The 23,385-nt window shown below is 40.1% G+C and overlaps 1 pseudogene; it reads left to right on the top strand.

Moving 5' to 3' along the window:
- The first annotated feature begins 13,115 nt into the window (after nucleotides 1-13,115).
- On the top strand, nucleotides 13,116-17,807 carry LOC147424837 (uncharacterized; annotated as a pseudogene).
- The last annotated feature ends 5,578 nt before the right edge of the window (nucleotides 17,808-23,385 follow it).

Here is a 23,385-nt window from a genome sequence, read left to right on the forward strand (position 1 = left end):
TGTTGTTGGGCACTAAGGAAGACCGCGCATTCATCCAACTAGTGTGTGCCCTAAGATTGGTAAATAGAGTGAAATTTGGCGTTTGGCGAGTGCATTTCACCATTGAGGAAGACTCTTCAGGAAACTTGCGGCCAGAGTTCATGCTTCATAGACTCACATTTGGTGAATTTTTCCCTCATTTGCGTCTTATTAATAGTCTTCCTTTCGCTTTCAACAAAGGAGATAGGGAGCTATTCAGAGCTTGTCTTAATAAAGAGAGCATAGAGAAGATTGCAAATTTGTATAAATTCTCATCCTTCTCTACTTTCTATGACACTTTGTTCATAGAGACATTGTAAATCTCTTTATGCTTTTGAATGATTTAACCATAATCCTAAGGAGTTTTTGTCCAGGAATTTTGTAGCACAAGTGGAGTCTTTAAATCTTGCAAACTTGATTGGACTTGATGAGGATGTTCTTTATGAAATTGTGAGAAGGTTGCCTCACTCCGACTGTGTGGAACTCGAAGGAAAGGAGCTCCTAGTCAATTGCTACTTTCTCACGGCCTTCGACGAGCATGAAGATCTAGTTTTTATACAAACCGCTTGTGCATTGGGAATTGTAGAGCAAGTGCAATTTATCACTTGGGACGTGGTTGCTCTTTTGGATCCAGAAAATGAAGTTCTAGAGATTTCTCTTTATCGCCTTAGCTTTGAAGAATTTCAACCCTTCTTAGAGCTCATCAATAGTCTACCCTTTTGTTTTGATCAAACAAATCGAGACCTTATTGAAGCTTGGATAGCTGAAGAAGAAAACCTAGAGTGGTATTTTCTCACTTCTTCATTTGCAGGCGAGTGGTTCTAGATCTCTATTATATCCCTTATTGTAACTCGTATTGTAATCTTTCATAATAATGGAGAGCCAACGCCAAATGTCTGGATATCCTCTTTTCTTTGGAGAGCCTGGAGAGGATGCATAATTATTTTTAGCAAATTTCAAGATGTCTTGCCGTATCAAGAGGATAGTAACCGATCAAGAACGTGTAGAAATGTTTGAGGTGGTCCTTAGGAAAGATGCTAGTACTTGGTTTGACTCTTTGCCTGAGGAAGTTAAGGGGAATTACACAGAAGTTTTGAATCGTTTTAAGAGATACTTCTTTGATCCCCAAAACACTCAAAAACTATGGCAAGACATTGTTTCTCATAAGCAAAAAGACTTAGATGACTACTACTTGTACAAGCAAGATTTCTACGTCTTTGGGCTCTATGGATACGAAATGTTACTAACCCTGGTGATGGTGCAGAATTTTTAAAGAAGGAGAGGTTCATAGCCGGACTCTTTCCTGACCTTAAGGTAAAAGTTGAGGCGGGTGCACCTGCTACTTTTGATGCAGCTGAAACTAGGGCTGCTGAGAAGTATAGGAAACTCAAGTGCTTAAGGGGAGAGGTTCCAATAGAAGGTCTTAGACCCAAAGGTAAGTCACAAGCATCAACATCGAGGGAGCTTCCTGAGGTAACGGCGGAGGTAATTGAGAAGTTAAGCGAATCTTTAAGCAGCCTGTCAATTCACCTTGCACAAGCTGTAGGTCCAAAGGGACAAGCAAAGAAGTCTGAAGAGCGAGATCCACGACCTAGGAGAGTCTTGCAATGTTGGAATTGCGGAGAGTCTGGACATGGGATGTATAATTGTCCTTGGCCCCGTGGGGAGCCAGGGAGGCCTAACTTGAATTACCCAGTGATGAATGGAGGTGAAGGAACTGGTCAACAACCAAGGCTTCTACAAAGGCCAAATGGACCAAGACCACCTCCACAAGGGGTAGAAGGAGTTCCACCTTTGCCAGATCCAAATGTGCATGTGGTAGAGGTGACAAATTCAAATGAGGTTGGCATGGAAGCCAATGGAATTAAGCGTGGCCGAGGAAAAGGTAAAGAGAAAGAAGGAGTCACATCACAGAGTGACCATGGACAAGGCAAGAAGGCAAAGGGAACCAAGGAAACCAAGAGGACTCGACGTCGTATCAACCTCCAAGACTTCCCTCTTGGACATGGTATGGCTCCGTACAACTTGTTGGAAGACATGAGAGGTAAGGGTCCTGATATTTCATGGCCTCAATTTTTTGCATTATGTCCACAAGTTAGGAGGGATTTAACAAGGGCAGTTAGCACTAGGAGAAAGGTAAAAGAGAGTGTGCCTGTTGTAAAAATTGCACAAGCTGAAATGAATGAGGACATTACACCGGTGCTAGACTGTTACATCAAAGGAAGATTGGTTAGGAAAGGTCTAGTGGATGGGGGTGCACAAATTTGCATCATGACAGAGGGACTCATGCAAAAACTAGGCATGCACATCCATGAGACACCTGAAATTAGGGTCAAGATGGCAAACAATAGCAAGGCTAGGTGCGTAGGCATTTGTAAAAATGTTTTTGTGGAGGCCTTTGGCATTAAGAAGGCAGTGGATTTCTATGTCATGTCTACCAAGGGAAATGGTTACCCATTTATCCTAGGAAGACCATGGCTAATGAAAATGCGAGCTTTGCAGGATTGGGAGAGTGGAAAGCTAATTTGCAGGAATGACAATCACAAGAAGGTTGTCTTTGACATGAAGGAGCAACGCCAAGAGGAGCTCCATGAAGAATCATCTCAAAGTGAGACGGAAGAAGGTTGGACCGATAGCACTTCAGAAGAAGAAAGTAGCGGCAGCATTACTGAAGAGGAGTCTTCCATCGAAGTCATGGGGGTAAGGTTTAAGCCAAGCAACCAAGAGACCTCTTGTCAAGGCTTGGAGGAGGTAGGTCCTCAAGAGAACGAAGGTGATAAGATGAAGGGATGTTGGAAGGTATGCTATCAACAACACTTACAAAGGATGAAAGAGAGGAGTTCAAATGTGTGCTAAGGAAGTTTCCTAGGCTTTTTGCTAAAGACTACACCGACGTGCGTGGAGTAGATGTTGTTCAACACAAGATTGAGTTGAAGCCAGAGGCCACACCTAAGGCTCAAAAGCTACGAAGGCTAGGAGTCATTAAAGAGCAGGCTCTACTCAAGGAGGTAAGAAAGCTTCTAGCAGCAGGGTTCATTTATCCAGTGGAGAATTCAGAGTGGGTCTCTCCTGTTGTTGTCACTCCTAAGAAGAACGGCAAGTGGAGGGTGTGTGTGGATTACAGTCCCCTCAATGAGGCAACAAAGAGAGATCACTTTCCCCTCCCATTCCAGGATGAGATACTAAATGAGGTAGCTGGTCATGAGAAGTACACTGTGTGCGATGGTTACTCAGGTTACTTTCAAATAGGGATTGCACTGGAGGATCAATTGAAAACAACCTTTATCACTCCTTGGGGTTGTTATGCTTTTAGAGTCATGCCATTTGGTCTGACAAATGCTCCTGCAACATTCCAACGTTTCATGAATATGGTGTTTCAAGCATTCTTTGGAAAGTCAATTAGGGTGTTCATTGATGATTTCTGTATTTATAGCTCAAAATCATTGCATCTACAAAGGGTAGAAGAAGGTTTAAAGAAGCTCTACGACATGGGAGGTCAACTCAACCCCGACAAGTGCCATATAGGTGAGGATGAAGTAATCTTGCTTGGTCATAAAGTTTCTTACAAAGGCATTGAAGTGGATCCTTCGAAGGCAAAGGCTCTTATTGAGCTACCATCACCCAAGAGTCTTAAGGAGGTCATCTCATTCATTCAAAAGGTGAAGTATATGTCACGCTTCATTCACTTAGCCTCGGAGTTACTTCACCCTTTGCAAAAGTTGACACAACAAGTAGAATTTGCATGGTCTGATGAGCTTGAAGAGTACTTTTGTAACATTAAAGTCATTTTGTCAGAGCTACCAACACTCATGCCTCCTTGTTGGGAGTACACATTCTTTGTTAGCTCTAGTGCTGGGAAAGAGACAATTGGTGCTGTGTTGCTACAACAAGATCCCCACAGTACGAGGATGCGACCCATCTACTTTGCTAGTAGGGTCATGAATGCTTTGGAGAGAGACTACACAGAAGCAGAACTCATGATGCTTTCTCTCATGTTTGCGGTGAGAAAGTTTAGATCCTACCTGCTACCAAAACCTTTTGTAATTCTCACTGCAGAAAATTTGTTCCCTTGGGTGTCATCTCAAATGAATCTTAGTACTAGGATCTCAAAGTGGATTATGGAGTTGCAAGAGTTTCAATACTCTTTCAAGGTAGAAGATAGTGTGCGTGCACAATTGGCAGGGATTCTCACTTATAGGGTGCACGAAAAGGAGATTAAGGTGCCTGAAGTAAAGACCCTACCATTGCCACCACCAAAAAGTATTCCTAATGCTTTTACTTTGTTCTTTGATGGAGCTTTTCGTCGAGCCACAGGAAAAGCAGGGGGAGGGCTAGTGTTGCTCAACCCAAGTGGAGAGGTGGTCATGAAAGAGAAGTTCAATCTACCAAGTTCAGCTAGCAACAATGAAGCAGAATATGACACTCTACTTCAAGGTTTGAAGATGTGCATTGGCCAAGGGATACAACGCCTCATGGTAAAGGGAGATGCACTTCTCATTGTTAAACAGATTTTAGGCATTTGGGCATGCAAGAATGAGAGCTTACGGACAAAAGTTCATGCCATTCGTAGATTGTTTAATCAATTTGAAGAAGTGCAACTATATCATATTCCTAGGAAACAGAATGAAGATGCTGATTTACTTGCACAACAAGCCGTTGCATGTGTAAAGAAAGAAGTGTAGGTCATCATGGTGGCGGCTGCTGTGAAGCAACCGAGGTACCAGGGATTGGAGTCATTGGCTCCCATCATTGGCTACATTTTGGAGGGTGAGTTTCCACCAGACTTCACAAAAGCTCAGAAGAGGAGACTCATGAAGAAGGCAAGCGTATATCTCTTCCTAGAAGGCTCCCTCTATCAAAGAGGGAAGGATCAAGTGTGCAGACGAGTACCAACTATCAAGGAAATTCCAGCCATTCTAAAAGGTTTGCATGAAGAGGCATGTGGTGGTCATTTTGCCCAAGAATTAACTGTGAAGAAGATTTTGTTTTCGGGGTATGTTTGGCCAAGTTTGCATGTGGATGTTCAACATTGGTGTAAAAGCTGTCACACTTGTCAGATAAATGGAAATAGAAGGTTGGTGCATGGCCCGAGGCAAATAGTGCTTGCAAATGGACCCTTTGAAAAGTGGGGCATTGATGCTATGGGTCCTCTGCCTAGGACAAAAAATGGTAAACTCTACATTCTAGTGGCTGTAGACTATATGACTAGGTGGGTGGAAGCACAAAGTGTGGCAAAGGTAAATGAGAAGACAGTGAGCAAATTCGTCTACACTCACATTTGTTGTAGATTTGGCACACCTTTGGAGATTGTTTCTGATAATGGTCCAGGGTTTAGAAAAGGATTGCTCACAGAAGTTTGTGAAGAGCTTCACATTCTACATCGTCATAGCACACCATACTACCCACATTCAAATGGTTTGGTGGAGAAGGCTAATGGTGTCATTGCAGGAATCATTAGAAAGATGGTGCAAAACAAGACAAAATTATGGGATGACTTCTTGGATGGTGCCTTGTGGGCATATCGAACCACATATAGGGAAGCCACGGAGTTCACACCATTTCACTTGGTCTATGGTCAAGAGGCTTTGCAGCCTATCGAGCTCAACATTCCAACAATGCGACTTCATGGCAAAGAAGCACAAGATGATCAAGAGGTATGGATGGATCGACTTCTTACGTTAGTGGAGCTTGAGCGGAAAAGAGAAGCAACATATGAGTGCTACAAGAGGAAAGCCACACAAGCGAAGGAAACGCACGACAAGAAACTGAAGGACAAAGGCATCAAGGAAGGAGAGCTTGTGCTAAGGTATGACAATCGACTTGACAATCGTTTTGATGCCAAGTTTGAAACAAGATGGCAAGGGCCATACATAGTCAAGAAGGCTTTCAATTCAAGTTACTATCAGCTTATGGACTTGAATGGTAAAGAGCACTCCAGGAAAGTAAACGGGTATCGCTTGAAGCCCTATTTGAGTCGCCTTCTACCAAAGGATCTACCAAAGATCTGTCCAAAGGCCGCTGTCTTATGTAAGTATTGTTACATGAAGCATGAGTGTAACTCCAGCCACAATTCTGAGGGGCTAAACAATGAAGATCTCGTCAAGGACTTTGAAGCACTCTCTTTGGAAAAGATGCTCTATGATGGTACATGAATATACCATCATCCAGGGGGAGGGCTAATGATAGCCGTTTTTTTGGCTCTTTGTAATTGCCACAGTGAGTTACCTCACCCTACCAAAATCACCCAAACACTGTGGCTATCCCTACCATTTCACTGTACATAGGCGTGCGTGAGTCACGGGACTTTTCCCATATCTTCTTAAAAACCCTCAGCTGGCTAGTCACTGGGCTAGGTGAGCCAAAAAAAAAAAAAAAAAAAAAGTATATTATGGCCTCTTTGTGTGTAAATATTTCATTGTATATATGGCCTAAATATAGGGATTTTTTATAATTATTTTGGTATTTTATTTAAATATTTCTACTTAGGTGTGTGTTTTATTAAACCTATGTACACCTTCTTTCATCCTCTTACACCATAATTTTTTTTTTTTTTGCCAATATGTACATACTCTAATCTCATATTTTTCCTTTATACAAATCACTCCTACATTTTCACCCTCACCCTCGTGAAAACAAAAAATTGATTTCTACTCATTGGTTACTTTTATTATATTATTTACTTGCATACCTTTTCCTCTTTCACCCAAAATAATTCAAGGAGGGACCATATCATATGATTCCAATATCTTTCCATATCCATAACTCCTCCATATTTTTATTATTATTTTTACTCATTATTCTAACACCATGTGCTCATTGAGCTAAAGTCCATGAATAGTCCATACACTAGTCCCACCATGTATATATTTCTTATTTCACCAATAATCCTCCTCCATGCATGGGTCAAGGGCAACTTGAATGCTTTGTATTATAATATGACAAAGGAGGGGCTCACTCTTGGATGCATTGTACAAATTCAACAAAGGAGGGGACCACTAAAAGACTTTTGCAGGCATAAAAAACAGGCTTTTTGGTGAGAATTTTGGCACCTATCTCCACTCCGAATTTGGAGCGGTGGTCAAAAGAGAAAATGTAGCCCACGCTCTGAATAATCACCCCAAATTTTTTCATGGTTTTTGGAGCTACCAGCTGTGAGCTATGATTTTTTTAGTGGACCCCAGTTTTCCCATGCTATGCAGCCACACTCTCTCTTCCACTTTATCATTTTCCTCTTTCACACACACTTCTCCACTCATCATCCCCATCTCTCTCACCACTCCTCTCGCGCACTACTCACCTTCTCCTCAACCTTGAAGAATAAGAGAAACCATAGTGAACTCATACCTCCCACACACAATTCCATTCCAAAATTGACCACCCAGTCTCATTTTTCCTCCTCCAAATTACCCATATCTATCAAAAAACCACAAAATTCAGCCTCTTCTCTTAAAAAACAGCATCATGGTGGTTGATTACTCAGCTTCAATTACCTTGTCTCCCAAGGAAGGTCAAGAGTGGAGAAAAAATGTACCGTCAAAGCTAGTGGACCGTCAACAAGCGTCAAAATTGGCCCTACTCAAGACACTTGGAGCATCAACCTTGTAAAAAATCCACCTTTTCTTACCTCTTAAGAGTTTTTCTTCCTTATTTGTATCCTACATGGATACTCCCATTGTAAATATTCAATTCCATTTGTAAATTAATACTAACTCTACTAACACTAACCCACTATGAAAAGTCCTATCACCTCCATTTCTCTCCTCTCTCTTTCCCCACCAACTTCTTGATAATTCCAAGCAAAAGAAATTAGATAAATTGCTGAAAATCTAACCCAACCATGGTTAGAGGAGTAACCCTAGCCTTCAAAATTGCTATAAAAGGAGGGTGTAGCTAGCATAAAAGGGGGAAGCCATAAGCAAGAGCACTATGCTATAGCTTGAGAAGCCAAGCTCAACCTCTCTAGAAGGAGCTCTTGAGTGGAAGCTCATTGTCTTATGCATGTGCATGTGTTGTAATAGGAGATTAGCAAGGGAAATCTATGCCATTGTAAGAGAGAGAGTGATCATTCAATTGAGAGTAGGAAATCTATCATTTCTCCTACTAGTGTAAGCCCAACATTCGCTGAATCAAGGAGGGTGGATTTGGACTAATCTTGGATATTTTGTCTCCCTTCCAACGTGAAGTAATGGACAACAATGATGCGTAAGTGTCTTGGTTTTTTTTTAAGTTCTTGATAGCTTGTCTCTGGTGTTGTCATCAATCTAGCCATAAATCCCACATACTATAAGAGGGCGACAGGGTGGAGAGGACTCCCCTGGCCTTAAGACAGTGATTGGGGTGGCTTTTCTATTGATGTGTTGTGGTGAAATTTACGCAAGCTATGTTGAACAAGTACTAATCTCACTTTGATTTGTCATGACAGATTTGTAAGAAGGTATTAATGCAACAAGCACCCCCTCCCCCTTTCTCTCTCTTTCTTAAATATATAGTTGTGTTTGCTTGATCATCGCCGATACGTTTCAAAGCAGCCCGAGCACTATCTCTCTCTCTCTCTCTATCTCTCTCTCTCTCTATCTCTCTCTCTCGTGTTTTAGTGTGTGAGAGTATTCCATTGGTGTTAGGGTTAGTGTAATTCCTTGCTTGTTTGTGGGTTTCTCTAACGATTCTCCTCTTTTGCGTCCTAGTTCGCTCTTAAACTAGGTGGTGCCCCTTGTGTAGTTGGGATTTGGCGGTGGGTTTGTTGTTTTGGTTTGTGTTGTGTTGTGCCCCAGCCCCATTGAGCAGCACGGGAGCCTTGAAGGGTGTCTAGAGGCCACTCTTCTTGTTGCCCGCCCCGGACCGCCTCAATATATATATATATATATTCCTCTCACTCTCTTTATCTACATGGACGACATCTTCTGCCGAGGCATGGAGGTCTCGGCTAAGGTAATGGTGGCTTTGGACTTGAGCACCACTTTTTCAGGCTTTGCGTACGTCCACAAGAGCGACCCCGGGGACCATGACCAGCTTCATCCCGTTATTGCAAAACATAGATCAGCATGTTTTGCAAGTTGAACCCATTGTCTTCTACCTACACCCTCCAAGCTTGGGGATGGGTTGTCCTTCGCTTTCTCTCTCTTTCTTTGTTTACCTCTCTTTCTCTACCTCTTTCCCTCTATCTCTCTCTTTCTCTCCCTCTCTCCCTCTCTCCCTCTCTCCATATCTTTCTCTATCTCTCTTTCTTTCTCTCCCTCTCTTTCTCTCTCTTTTTCCCTCCCTCTTTCCCTCTATATCTTTCTCTCCATCTCTTTCCCTCCCTCTCCCTCTTTCCCTACCTCTTTCCCTCTCTCTCTCTCTCTCTCTCTCTCTCTCTCTCTTTCTTTCTCTCCCTCTCTCTCTCTCTCTCTCTCTCTCTCTCTCTCTCTCTTTCTCTCCCTCTTTTCCTCTCTATCTCTCTCTTTCTTTCTCTCCCTCTCTATCTACTCTCTCTCTTTCACTGTCCCTATTTCCCTTTATCTCTCTCTTTCTCTCCCTCTTTCCCTCTCTCACTCTATATCTCCCTCTTTCCCTCTCTCCCTCTATCTCTCTCTATCTCTACCTCTACCTCTACCTCTCTTTCTCCCTCTCTATCTCTCTCTTTCTATCTCTTCCACTCTACCTCTATCTCTACCTCTCTTTCACTCCATCTTTCTATCTCTTCCACTCTTTATCTATCTCTCTTTCTTTCTGTCTATCTCTATTCCTCTCTTTCTCTCCCTCTCTATCTACTCTCTCTCTTTCTCTATCCCTATTTCCCTCTCTCTCTCTCTCTCTCTATATATATATATATATATATATATATTCCTCTCACTCTCTTTATCTACTCTCTCTCTTTCCCTATCCCAATTTCCCTCTCTGACTCTATCTGTCTCTTTCTTTCTCTCCCTCTTTCTCTCTCTCTCTCTCTCTCTCTCTCTCTCTCTCTCTCTATATATATATATATATATATATATATATATATATATATATATATATATATATATATATATATATATATATATATATATATATATTCCTCTCACTCTCTTTATCTACTCTCTCTCTTTCCCTATCCCAATTTTCCTCTCTGACTCTATCTGTCTCTTTCTTTCTCTCCCTCTTTCTCTCTCTCTCTCTCTCTCTCTCTCTCTCTCTCTCTCTCTCTATATATATATATATATATATATATATATATATATATATATATATATATATATATATATTCCTCTCACTCTCTTTATCTATTTCTCTCTCTCTCTATCTAACATTTTTCTCCCGCTTTATCTATTTCTCTCTCTCTATTTAACATTTCGCTCCCTCTCTTTAAATCTCCCTCTTTCCCTCTCTCTCTCTCTCTCTCATTAATTATCCCTCTAACCCTCTTTCTCTCTTGCTCTCTTTATCTATTTCTCTCTCTCTCTCTCTCTCTCTCTCTATCTATCTAATAGTTGTCTCCTTCTTTATCTATTTCTCTCTCTCTATGTAACATTTACCTCTCTTTATCTAACATTTCTCTCTCTCTCTCACTCTCTTTATCTATTTCTCTCCCTCTCTTTAAATATCTCTCTTTTTTCATTTATCTCTCTCTCTCTCTCTCTCTCTCTCTCTCTCTCTATTTCATCTAACACTATCCAAACAATCATTTTCAAAACGTGCGTGACAAATCAATCATTTCTGAACGTGCGTAGCAAAGCAACCATTTTCAAACGTGCTTAGCAAAACAACCATTTCAAACAAGCCGTGCGAAACAACCGTTTCCTAATGAATGAGGTATGTTATAATGGATACTCTTTTTTTTTTTTAAATGTGTGTGTGTATGTGTGTGTTTGTAGTAGTAGAAAACAAAAGAGGAAGAGGGAGGACGTGATTTTGTGTTTACCTCTTCTTTGTAGCACGGTTGAGCTTCGAATAGGTTGAGCGTCCAAAGAAGATGGCGGAATACCCCCTTGCCAAAACTTGCACGAAACCCTCTTCGACGAAACTTGACAAGCTTGGAGAAGGAGAGAGGGGGAAGGGAGAGGTGGGGGGGCGGGGGGGGGGGGGGGGGGAGGGGGGGAGGGGAGGCTTGTTGAAAGAGAGAGAGATGGGGAGTGGGGGAGAGAAGGAGGGGGAATCTTGTGAGCGATGGCGGAGAGCAAGAAACGCAGGGAAGGCAGGGTATGCTACAAAAATGCAGCATACTCTGCCTTCTTTCCTTTTTCTAGGCGCCAGTTTTATTGCCGCGACTATTACCGTGACTATTACCACCCATATTACCACGGCCAATCATTTCAAACTCATACATGCGAATCCGAGATTGCAGAGGGGGGGGGGGTACAACCCCCCCCCCCCCCCCTCCCCACCCTTAGCTATACATTATTTCATTTTTTAGCCTTTTAAGTTTTTTGATGAAGATTTTTAATTTTTTATGGATACTTTATTTTGAAGTACTTTTAAATGTTTAATAATTGAATTTTTCAAATCTCTTTTAGTTAAAATATAATTTTAACACTCATTGTCATTTATTCCCTTTGACTTTAACTATATGTAATTTTTCTAATGGAATTAAGTGTTTTTTTAATTATTTATTTTTTACGACTCATGACTAAATAAACAACCTTTCGCGTGTGCAGAAAATTGACTGGGATGATCGTGGTCCTCCTGGAGGCCCAGCGAAAGATCGTTGGCTCAAGGAAAAACTACTTTGTCCTTGCGGCAAGTGCAAAAGGGCAATTCCTCGCTTGAGGCGCATTGCTTTAGAGAACGTGGAGAACGAAGGGCTTTGGCATCCTCGGAAAAGCGCTCGGAGAGATGATAGCACGACTCACCCGTCACTTGAGGCGGTGCCCCATTGGTATGTGTTCGATGCTGGTGCACCGACGCGCAAGGCCGAACGACAGAGGCAAGAGCAACTAGGCGATTTGGGTGCACTGCATGGTGATCTTGCCCCGTTGGCTCTACCTCGGCAGCTCCTACTGCGTCTTCTTCACACTTTGAGCTAGAGGATGAGTACATGTTCAACATCTTTGATGACTTACTAGCTCATGAGCGTGACGTGTGCGAACAAGATTGTCAGGGAAGTACAAAGTGTCAAATATTGACATTTACCTTGATCCCCTCATTGAGGAGTTGGAGGAGTTATGGAGAGGCATTCCTGTTGTCGATGTCTCACTTGCAAAGGGAGGGAGAGAGGCTCAAATGAGGGGAATCCTTATGTGGACTATGCACGACTATTCTGGGCTAGGAGAGATGTCTAGTAACCTCCTATGCTCTCTCTCTCTCTCTCTCTCTCTCTCTCTCTCTCTCTCTCCCTTTAGCTCACTTTAGTTCACTCATCTCTCTAACCATATGATATGTATGCAGGGTTGTCCACATCGGGCCACATTGCATGTCCTACTTGCAGGCCATCGTTGGTGACGGAGAGGCCAGATTCCTTGCACATCGTTGGTGACGGAGAGACCAGATTCCTTGCACATGGTACTCTATTCAAACTTCCACCATTTATTACCCCAAGGACATATCAAGCACAAGGCTCTAACAAATCGGAAGGCTCCTCTAAAGCTCACAATGGTAGATTGAGCAACCATTTGGGAGGAACACCACAACAACAATCCGGCTCCGTGTCCTTCACAAAAGGTATGTCGAGGTATTCCATATTTTTAAGGCTTCCATATTGGAAGGACTTAAAAATACAACACCTCTTGGATCCCATGCACATATTCAATAATGTAGCCCAAACACTATGGGACCACATTATTGGCAAGAAGGACTCTTTGGGTGCGAGGGAGGATTTGAGGCTTTTAAAACGTTCCCTGCCTCTGCCACTCCATGGCGTGCCCCAAATGGAAATATTGTGCTTCCTAAAGCACCATGGATGCTAGAAAAAGAAGAATTAGACAAGGTGAATGGTACCATTGCCTCTATTCGCATACCAACAGGATACATGAGGTCAATAAAGGGATCTTTCACAAAAGGGAAGAAGGGTGGACGCGTTCAATTGTATGGGTTGAAGTCCCACAATTGGCACAAGATGCTTCAGGTATTCTTCATACTCCCTATTCTATCTATAGTTTGTGTGTATGACTATCACTCACTTTTCCTTTTACTGATAGTTCATTATGCCGGTGAGTATGTGTATATGTCCGGACAAGAAAGTGAGGGACGCTATTTTCAAATTAGGAGAGCTAGTAAGGTACACCACAAGACTCCACTCGACTACACATTTTTTATGTACACAATAATTTCAACTAGCACTTAGTGTACCTTGTGTGTTTTCTTGCAGATTTGTGAGCTCCAAGGAAATCGAAATAGATGCTATCCTTGCTACTTAGACACTTGCAACAGAAACTGTGTGTGCCATTGAGGATGCATTTCCTCGATTGGTCCTTCTTAGTCAAATTCACTTCTTGGTTCACGTGGTGGAGGAGATAGCTATATGTGGAGTAGTGCACACACGATGGATGTTATTCTTAGAGAGGATTTTAAAGACTCTGAAAGATTTTGTGCAGCTACGGTCTCAACCAGAGGCATGTATGGCCAAAGGGTGGATCGTTGAAGAGGCATTTTTTTACATATCAGAGTATTTGGCACAAGTTGATCCTTCAATGCCTCGCATGTGGTGAGACGAGGAAGATTCGAGGATGACTTCACACTTGACAAGTGGAAAGGGGAAACTACTTAACATGAATATGAATCTATCTCGAGTGGTCGATAACTTTTGCATTCTCAATGCAAAGATTATGACCAAGTGGGTGGACTTGTGGATAGTGGCAAAGTCGAGGCGTTTGCAAGAGAGGGAAGCATGGAAACAAGCACATGGAGGAAGGAGGGCACCCCCAGTGCCTAGACACCTTGCATGTTTCCCACATCTCATTAGTGCAGAGTGGATTCATGAGAGAATGATCGAGGCAAAAGAGCGCGAAGAAGACATCACCAACAAAGAATGAAAGTATACACGAGGCTGCATACCAAAGGTAGAGTACTCATATACCTAAACCATATTGTCTCGCTATTTGTTGAAATTATTTTTAATATGTATTTGATAAATTAATATATTTTTCTATTTTGTAGTGCCTTTCCTTTAACTCTATGTGGTCAAAGGGTCATCACTTTCGTACGCGCCACATTGTTGAGCGTAGAACCACCATGGATTGTGCCATCATGGGCAACTTTGACACAGACGGTGATGAAGCCAGGTACCATGGAACTATTGAAAGGATACTAAAGGTTAATCTTAGAACCTTTCATAGCTTCATCTTCGAGTGAAAGTGGTTTGCAAATGTGTCTAGACGACATGAGAATGGCCTCTACATGGTGGACTCTAGTGTGCATCACACTGGGAGGTATGACAATTTAGTTTTACCGTGCATTTGTGAGCAGGTGAGTGACATGTACCTTTTTTATTCTTATTTACTTGTTGTATCGTTAGTTATACCAATGTTACTCACTTTGAGCTTCTATTTTATAGGTCATCTATATCCCAACAATCCACCAACCAAGACTTTGGTTCGTAATTCCCATAACACCTCGGGGGAGAACCATTTTTTCCAGTAATGAAGTGGAGACTATCTTCGACCCTCTTCCACCTCTGACTTTGGATGAGGTGGAAACAGAGGAGAGGGAGGTTGATGAATCAAGTCCGGCGACAGCAAGTCTTAGCGAGGATGATTGTCATGATGATGAAGATTATGAGATGGAGGATGGCGAACTCGAAGATGATGAAGCTGGCAATGCATCCACAAACGACAATTTCGTTTCTCTCTTTATTGATTTAGGAGCCATAGGCTTAGAATTGGATGATGCTTCTTGTAGAGATCTTTTGGAAGATGATTCATAAACATTTTACAGTTATGAAGTTTTTTTATCGTGTAATCCATTCACCTCTCTCTCCCTCCTCTTTCTCTCTTTAGATTTGAGAATATGCTCAATTATGTTAATCAATTGACAATGATTATTTTAGTTGTAAACAAGGGTAATCTTAGGCTGGGTTCAGACGAGGCTGGAGGAAGAAAGACTTTTTGCAGGTCTACCGTTGCCTTGTCTAAACGGTGTTGGAGGAAGAAGAGCGCAAAACAGAGAGAGGTGGAGAGAGGCCAACAGCTCTTCCGAGGGGGGGGGGGTGCTGGAAGAAAAATGGCAGGGCCGGAGGAAGGTGATATCTACTGAAGCAAATAGGCTTTTTCCACGCAACTTAAACGCCCCTGTGGAAAGCATTTCTGCCATAGCATCTGGACTGGGCCTTATATCCCCTGCCTCCTTCTTCTCCCTCTTTCTCTCTCTCTCTCTCTCTCTCTCTCTCTCTCTCTCTCTCTCTTTATTTCTCTTCATTTTTATGATTGAAAATTATATACAATACTCTTTAATTTGTATTGAGAGGAGGTAACACCAAAATTTAGAGGGGGGAGGGGGGAGTTAATCCAGAATTTGAAAGTTTAGGCGCTAAATTTGGGCAGCGGATATAACGACGGTAATGGACGTGGTAATAACTACGGTGATAATAGCGGTAATAACAACGGATATAGTCGTGGTAATACTTTAAACACAACCCCCCCCCCCCCCCCCCCCCTCCCTTGTTTATCTCATTGAATTTACACTTTCTCTCTACAAAACACAGTAAAACAGGCGGTAAACACTTGGAGATTTTCATAGTGAAGGGGAGTGAGCACGAGAGAGAGAGAGAGAGAGAGAGAGAGAGAAGGAGAGAGAGAGTCTTCTAAAACAATCGACCTTGGCAATGAGTAACTAAATGTATATACAATGGAGCTAAGGAGTTGCTTATATAGCAATCCTAGTAAATTGCCCTACCCAGGACTTTGACAAATAAGAGAATAAATACCTAAAAGCCAAACTAAAAAATGGGATCACATTGGGTAGTTCACTTTAGATGCCAAAACTTTAATAGAAAGCTCTCTTGGTATTTTTTTAGCATTTGTAAATCCTACTTTGGTAGTTTTGTTAGTGTTTGGTAATCTTGCTTCTATACGGTAGATTTTTTAGATTTTTTTTAAGCTTTAGGTAGATTTTTTAAATTTTAACTATGCTCTTTTGGTAGCTTTTTTCATATTGGTGTGTTTTGGGTCTTTTTGGCTCTAATTTCTTGCTTTGATATCTTGTATCATGTTTTTACGTTTAATAGTTTGGTAATTTTTCTATTTTGGTAGTTCTCATAGTCTTGGAAATCAAGTTGAAGATAAAGAGATTAGAGAGAGCCTAGATGTCATCCGAGACCATATCGACAAAGAATGGTAGATAAAGGAAGAGGTCCTTTGTACCATATTTGATAGAGAGGGAAGAGACTATATTGTGACAAATACCTGGTGTTTGGTGCTATCGGATAGATAGGTGCACTTCCTTGTAGGGTGTAAGCCAACAGAATGTGTTGCCCTATAGGGTGTAAGCCAATTCCTTCGGCTATCGCTTGGGGGGTGCACCATGTAATCATGTTAATTTATAACGTGATTTTCAAAAGGAGGAGTTTTAAAATGTAGTTTTTTTAGGCAATTTAACATAGATACATGAAAATAAGGGGTCTCTATATTAATTTTTGAAAACATTTCCTAAAATAAGGGTCATTTTATTCATTCAGACATGTTAAAAGAGGGTTTTTTTTAATACCCCACAAACACATGAACAGTGAACCCCCCAAGGGCTATTGTCATTTATCAATAAAAAGTTCTTGGAACCTATGAAGATTTGAAGCGGACTCGGCTAGATCGAATTTCTAAAAAATAGATAAGTTTTGTTGAACTATATTGTAAAAGTGATCTCAAATCATATAAAAGTTTTTACACACTCATTGTCTTTTGTCTCTAACTTTTTATCAAAATCATGAGTCTCTCTCGCTCACTCTCTCTCATTTAATGAAATAAGATCGTATTGAATGATGATTGTTAATGGGATCTCATATTGAGACTACATGCACATTCCTTGGCAGCAAATTTAGTAGTACCTTCTAGCCATAGTTCCTGGTTGATGAGATTGGGTTTGAGAGTTTGAGCATCATTATTGTTGCTAGGTTTTTCTTGGTCTGGTTTGCTCCATGGCCCAGGCCTAGAAAAATATCTATCATCTCTCCTTCTCTATCTCTTGACATTGTCTCTTTAGGTTCTTCCACTCCCTTCTTGGCCATTGCACCTTCCCCTTTCCTATTCTCAACCTCTCTACTAATTTGATCTCTAGGATTTGTCTCAACAACATCTGGTCCGACATCATCCAGCTCTACTATGTGAGGGACTTTACCTCCCACATTTTCTTTAGTCTTTTTAGCATCTTTGTCCTTGAAGTCACCATTTCCTTCACAATTTCTTTCAATGTCCCCCATGGTATCACATTGTTGTCCCTTCTTAGTATATTTCCGTTCCACACTACCATACTTTAAATCATGGAAAACATACCCTATCTCTTGAGTAACCTCATCTTCCTCCCATAGAGCACTTGCAAAAGACTTTGTGGAATCTTGCCCATCCTTCACCACCTCTCCATTTCTACCACTGGGCCTAGCACTACAACATTCTGTTCTCTAAAAAAACAAAGAAAAATATCAGGTACTTACAAAAAAGGTCACATTCAGTGCAGGTAATCATATGATTTGCAAAACACGTGTCATAATAATCAATATCTAATTCTCCTAAATGATTTTCTCATGTTAAACTAATCATTAATATGGGAAAGTGCCAGGGGAGAAAAAGCTAGAACATTGGTTAAGCCAGCAGACCGGCCACAATAGGGATCCAAAGGAGGGACAATAGGGATCCAAAGGGGGGGCCATCTGCAAAAGAGCTATGTGCAACAATGGGCTCAAAAGACCCTAAGGTTCAACCCATTAAGACTTCCAAAATGCTAAGGTTTCAAAATTTAAAGGTTGTGTCCAAAGAAAAAACTTTAGGGGAATTGGATGCTTTGAGTGTGTCCCAAAAAGTCTTTGTCAAGCCCTACATAGGAGGGGGTGAGCCCAAAAAGTAGGGGATGAGAGAGAAACACCCACACACACTCACAAGCTTCATTTGTACACGAGGGAAAAGAGGGACACATGTCAACTCCCTAGGCCAGATGCCCACAAGGTGTACTCAAATCCTATTGGATGGCCATGGAGGTGGACCAATGAGAATTAGGCTAGAGTAAATCTATTTTAATTAATTTAAAAACATTTAATAAAAGAACCAATAAGAATTAAGCTCTCTAGAAGACTATTTGACAGACTCCCAAGGGGACCAATGAGCATTCAAAAGCCCAATGGCTTGCCTGATCCCTATTGGCCAGGAGGCAAAGGGGTCCAATGAGAGTTTAGTTGCATTTATTGCTTACCTAAAGCTCTCACAAAAGGGGAAAGGGGGACACATGTCAGAAGTCTATCACTTATGTTGCTTAATAACCATTGGTTGAGGCTGGGGAGGTCCAATAGGGCTGTAGCATGAGTAATTAGCAAGGGAAGTCGACCAAGAGAGAGAGAGAGGGGGTTGATTTTTTCAAGGCATTATCACACACACACTCACACAATCTCACGTGCGAAGCAAAGAAGACTCTCTCTCCTTCTCAAGCTTTAACACTAGTTTGGTACCAAAACAGGACACTTTAAGTGTCCTTTTTTAACAAATTTAAATTAAATGCTACTTGCATTAGAAGATTATTTAAGAAAACCCTCTTGATATGCTTAAATATGTTATATGGAGGATATTTTAAAAATATAACCTTGCATTTTAGAATCTATTATGATCAAGAACTATACTCATCAAGTTGACTGGCCCTCGTAAGATTGCGATTGGCGCTTCGAAGAAATTGCCTTTATAAGCTCAAGAAAAAAATGAAGCGACCTTGTAGAAAATTTGAGGTGACTCTTCCACAATTATTTGAGATAATTGAAAATTTTGTGTACAAAAAAAATTGACTTTGAAGTATATAAAATAATGGAAAGTTTCATGTGTTTGATATCATCATTTCAAGCATATCGTTGTATACAAAGAAAGATATTTTTCTGATGTATTTCTTAGTTTTAGAAAGTTATAATTGCTTGCCCTTTCCATTGAGCACTCAAGGTGGCAACTAGAAGGTCTTTGATGTGCAACAAATATTGAATCGTTTTAAATATTCAAAACTGCATAAGAGAAAACTTTCATATTTTCATTCTTGAGACATAAGCATTCAAAACCTCAAATAATATCAAACTTTCCATGTAGATCAACTAAATGTATCAAAGTACGTGGTATATACACAATTGAAGTGCCTACACCCTTGGTTTCAATGTTATTATGGAGAACTCAAGATTTTCAAGAGTTTTTGCATGACAAAAAATCCAAGATAGAGTTTAAGCAACGAGATTTAATTGAGCTAGGGAGCCAAAAAAATACATAGTTTCTTGGTTTAAACATCTAAAGTCATTTGTAGTTGTCAAATTGCACTACAATAGTACCAAAGTCATGAGGGGACCTTTGGAAGACCAAAATTATGCTCTTATTCAGCACATGCTCAAGTATGAAATTATGTCTATAGCTTGCATGTGACTTGAAAACTTATCTTTGAAGTGTATTCCATTGTTTTGTGACACTAAGTGCTAACACTTGGCTTTTATAAACATAAAAAAGGCCATCTCTACAAAAAGTTACAATAATTTTATGTTTGTTTTGGCAAAACAGCTTGAAATTTTACTAAAATTTATGTTTTAGAACATACCATAATTGTCTCCATACAGATTGTATTTCGATATGGAAAAAAATCTAGTGTTTTCTTTCCCTCATAACCAATCTATAGAAGCAAGGTGTAAAAAAATTCTTTCTAACTTGACAAATAAATTGCCAAAACTTGGTACAAAAACAGGACACTTTAGTGTCTTAGGAAACTTAAGTGTCCAATTACAGAACTAGGGCTAATGCAAAGCTTACCACCTACTCCAAGCTTGTGAGAAGGGAGGCCTACACCAACAACTCTTGGCTTTGTGATGCAAGAGCCAAGCTTTGATGCATACTCATCTTCTCTACCATGCTAATTACTAAGCTAGGCTATGCTAATATGAGTGATTATGTGAGGAGATGTACATCTTTCTCGTAAGAATACTCCTTCTTCCTCTCAATCTACTCCCATACCCCGCTAGCTCTCACCATCTTTGAAGGTGTGTGAGGTCTTGGGTCTGAGACCGTGAGGGAATTGATGTTGTGCTTGATAAGTGTTTTGCATAGTGCATTAAGTTTCCATCTTCATTGCACTATCTAGTATTGAAGGAGCACAAGATATTGTAATGTAAAATGTCTCTCTTGATGGGAGAAACTATAATACAAACCTTTTGGAGGGGGGACCGGCTCCATGAAAATCGAGTACTCAAGTGTTGTCAATTGCTTAATTTCTCTCTCTTTTGAAGTATTGTTCATGCTATCAAACTAGGTGTTATTCTTTTTGTTGCTCTCTCCACCCAAGCACTCTTGTTAATCTCATTAGGAATCTATTCTAATGAGATGCTCACTATGTTCATGCTACTTTCCGCTACACATAAGTTACTAGGCCATTAAATGTTACATTGGCATGAGAGCACAAGGTTTCTCTTTTCTTGCTCAAGAAGAGAGGTCCTCAAGCTATCTATAAATGGTTGGTGCTATTAATTGCATGTGAGTAAGTAGAATAGGGATTTTTCAGCCTTGTAGTGCGCCTGCCTTTGTGCAGTTAACGGGGCATCACCGTTGAGAGCTACGGTCTTAATAGCGGAGTCCTACGGGACTTGCCTATGGCTTAACCACTATTGAGCTATTAGAATCTTGACAAGAGCCGGTGTTGTTTTTGTGTTGAACGACCCTCTCTTCTATTCCTTGCAATTAATGGTATGCGAGCCACGGGTATTGTGGTAAAAAGGAGTAGCAACTAGGGCTTGAAGTGCAAAAGTACGCCTAAAAAGTTTACACCTAAAAGTTTCTAATAACTCAAGTAATCATACACTAATAACTCTCTATCAAATTCTATGATAGCCAATCTCGTACATGTATCCACTAGTACCATTCAAAGAGACAATGCAGCTCTTGCTATACACACGCACCAGCACATGTATTTTCAAATAGTGTGTATACTCCAAGTATGTACATCCAATACATCACTAATCTTTTTCATATTTTGTTTGTCTGTATTATCTTATACACTATGGAAATCAAACACTTCTCACATGATGGATCCTACTTACATTGAATGAATTCTTTTGGAAATGATTTGTCATTAAGCTCTGTAGCTATTCACATCAGCTAAGGTATTTTGGATTCATGAACAACAGTTTGTAAGTACTTTACGATACCTTAAAGTGGTGTCAAATAGATAGTAAATCTTTTTCTCTTTTATGTCGTGTCTGGTCCATTGGTAACATACACACAAATTTTCCTATTTAGGCAGTGTGTAAATGCTCATCTTTGTGTAGATTCTTTGATTTAGACAACACCCGCACTTGTCAGTGCAGATCCGATGATGTAGGCACCACAACTACAAACTACAGATTCATTACTTTTAAACAATACCAAATGCAGATTCTTCTATTTAGGCAGCATTAGTGCACATTTATCAATTTAGGCAGCACGTCTTATTTGTGTGGATTCATCGATTTAGGCAACACCAATCATAGGATCATGGTGCAGTGACTCTCCACCACTATCCTAAGTATGATTTTGTTACATGGGTATATGTTGACAGATATTTGGATTTGAATTTATATTTTGGAATTGGAATTGGATTTGGTTGGGTGTATCATGATTTCTTGTCGTGACAGTATCTATGGAAAGCATCTTGAAAGTGATGTTTTTATCATTTGGCTATCCCGCAAACTAGAACATAGTGCATTGAGCCATTGATTCAACTTTTCAGTTACTTGGATTTTTAAAGTGCTAGCTAAGACTAGCTTTCACTTAAGTCTAGTAGAATCTGGCCTAAAAACTTGAAAAGCGATCCAAACTTCATAAATTGAAGTCTATTATTAGCAACAGATACAAAATTTAACCTAAAAGCTTAAAATAGATCCAAAGTTCATGAAACTTGTCAAGTGACTTGTTTATAGTGTGTATATATAGTGTTAGCTAGTACGCAGAAAAAGGCTTTCATATCTCTTGCCCTGAAAATAAAACTTTCTAAAATTATCAAGTGATATAGAAAGGTTTTGACTAAGTTACCCACTTCAATTGCATCAAAATACATCAAACACTAAAATTGCTAAAAATTCAGACCAAACTTGTCCGAAATTAATAAAAACTAATTCAAAGCTCATTGAACAAACCCTTGACCAATAAAAATTATCAAAAGTGTAAAATGTGTTTCTCGCGGCTAGTAGATAATAGTTGTACTTATTATCTTTTGTAAGCCAAAAAATTCATTTCCAAAATTATTTGGTTACCAAAGGTAGATATATGTCACACAGATAACCTAATAAATTTGGAGTCATTTGGAAATTGTTTGCTATTAAAAACTGGCCTTTTAGAGGTTGAAGGTTGCAAATTGATCCTTTGGCATACTTGTAGATCATAGCATGTCTAGTATATGATTTGATTTTATAAGATTGATTGAGATCAGGCTTGAGTTAAGAGACAAGTTGGAATTATGAAAATTGAAATAGGTTGGGATTGGTTTTGAAGGTCAGGTATTCAGTTTCATTGAGCATTACTAGTCTATATTTAGCTTAGATCAGGCTTATACTAGCAAATAAGGGTTTTAATTGAGAAATCAAGAGGAGAGTATGCATTGAATAGAGTGTTAACCAACGGGGACTATTAGAGACCATAATTGAAAAATTGCTAGATACTTACTCCAACTCTAATTCAGAGATATTGTCCTTTTCTACTCGTTTGGGTGCTTGTACCTCTTTCAAGTTTAAGCACATATTGACCTTTCATAAGATCAACAAGCATGGGGCTAAAATTTCTCTAAATCCTAATGAGAAGTATGTGGTTAGAGTCGATGACCATAGTGTTTAATTCAAATAGGAGTTTAGAACCAACAGTTAGCAAACCTTCTTCTACACGAACCAAAATAGACTGCAATATTTAAAGACTGTAAATCTTGACACTGTGAACAAATGGGGACTAGAAGTTGATACATTGATTCCAAACATGATCACTAAAGAGGGACAAGTTGTGCTAGAATTGGAAGGGTATGATTAAGTTGATGTAAAACATCTAGAGAATATACCGCCTGATAACCCTAGACTGGGAGTCTAATGTGGGAGAACAATAATGTGATATATTTTTTGTGGATATCTCATGCATAACAAGGGCATTTAACACCCTTGAAGACCATCTATTTTCAAGATCAAGGAGAAAGATACAACAAACCTTCGTGTACACCTCTTCAATGATTGCTTTAACGGAACTTTGTTATGATGACCCCAAGAGAGATTGATCAGACCAAATATCAAGGCTAATTGATCAAGAAATTGATAAT

Source organism: Adiantum capillus-veneris, chromosome 25, assembly GCF_014529385.1.
Source record: "Adiantum capillus-veneris isolate H3 chromosome 25, ASM1452938v2, whole genome shotgun sequence".
In the NCBI taxonomy this organism is placed as follows: domain Eukaryota; kingdom Viridiplantae; phylum Streptophyta; class Polypodiopsida; order Polypodiales; family Pteridaceae; genus Adiantum; species Adiantum capillus-veneris.